The sequence below is a fragment of the Cicer arietinum genome, chromosome 4 (assembly GCF_000331145.2).
Source record: "Cicer arietinum cultivar CDC Frontier isolate Library 1 chromosome 4, Cicar.CDCFrontier_v2.0, whole genome shotgun sequence".
NCBI lineage: Eukaryota > Viridiplantae > Streptophyta > Magnoliopsida > Fabales > Fabaceae > Cicer > Cicer arietinum.
The window spans coordinates 41,423,437-41,425,208 of NC_021163.2; positions in this window are offsets into that span (position 1 = coordinate 41,423,437).

Consider the following 1,772-nt stretch of genomic DNA (forward strand, 5'->3'; position numbering starts at 1 on the left):
CGATTTTTCCTATTAATTTTACTTATTTTCTGCAATTGATATAAAATATTAGTCTAAATAATAAACTCTTTAATATATTACTCATAATATATACGACTTACTTGTCCTTCATCAGAAAACCAATGATGAACCAAACCACGATATTGATTTGGGTCAACCCTATCATCTGGTACAAGAGATGCAACTTCTTTTTCTGTTTTAGTAGGGTCATATGCCATTGACTTTAGATCACCCTTCCATTGCCTCCATTTCTCATTCAGCTCAGATTTTAACATTTCTCTTGTTAAGTCATTTATTGGAGGAACAAACTCAAATTTACTCTACACAATAAGAGATGTTGAAGAAACATGTTATATTAGTTAAATGTATTCTTACAGTTATCAACATGTTATGATGTAGTTTGAGTGTGCTAAACATTTATATTCTTAAACTATAAGTATGATTATAATGTGTTAATCCATCAAATATTCCTAACATCGTCATTGTACATCAAACATGTTAGAGCACAAAAACTAAAAAACATGTTAATTGTACATCTCAATCGACTTCTTAAAAAAATATGTTATATTAGTTAAATGAATAATCATAATACCTCTATTAATTTCAACATTTCTTCTTTGTAATCATTTGGCATGACTTTCCATGACTTGTAGTCGATAGGAGCATATTGATACCTTCTAGCTACGCTACCAATGAAACGAGTTAGAGTTGTCCCTTCCTCACCAATGGGTCGACCATATTTGTCCAAATTAACGATTATTAAATCACCATCTTCCATTTCCCATACATCTAACATTTTTGTAGGACCTCTAGCCCGTTTAGGCTCTACTTCTACAAACAAAACAAAAGGACAATAACATTTTGTGTGCATATAAGTCATAATAAAAACAATATAAATAAAACTTCAAAACAAAGAATATATAATTAATACCTTTTTCAATTTGTTCTTCTTCAACTTCTATATCAGAGGGAATTGAGTGAGATTCTACCGACTCATGTATGACACCTTCTACATGACAAGGACTAGAACGAGTTTCTGCAACATTACTTCCTTCTACATTGGTTGAGTTTGTATTATTAGAAGTAGACTGAATTCCTTCATTATCATTTGCTCGATTTCGAATATTTAACTTTCTTCTTCGAGCCATTGCTTCTCTAACACAAAATTATAAATGAGTAACTTGGACAAAATTCAAAAAACATAGACAAATCTAAAAGAATTAAAAAAACATAGACAAATCTAAAAGTATAAGAAAAAGATAATGTATAAAATCATGCACAACTAGAACACACTTAAGTTGTGTCAATCGTCGTGGTCGACACTGTCTCTTAAGATGTAAAATGTGTTCTCTAAAAGTAACAGTAATAGAGTTAAAAAAAATGTAATAAAAATTTCAATTGTATAAAATTGAAATATGATATGTCACTTACTCTATAAATGGAGCAACTGCATCACAATTAGAAAGCACATATCTATGTGCCTGTGCTAACTCTTTCTTGTCAAGTTTAGTTCTACTCACTTTCTTCCTCTTCCCTAATCGTAACTTTTGTTGTTTCTTTATCCCTAATGGCCTTCCAGAGACTTCATCGTCATTTCTGTTAGGTCTATTGAACCTAGTTTCTACCCCAGATAGATATTGCGAACAAAACATCAAACATTCATTGGCCAAAAATCCCTGTAACACCCCGTTTTTCAAAGCGAGGGTATATTTTTTTTTTTAAAGTAATTAAAACGAACAAAGAAATAAATCAGGAAATGCTTTTGGATAAAT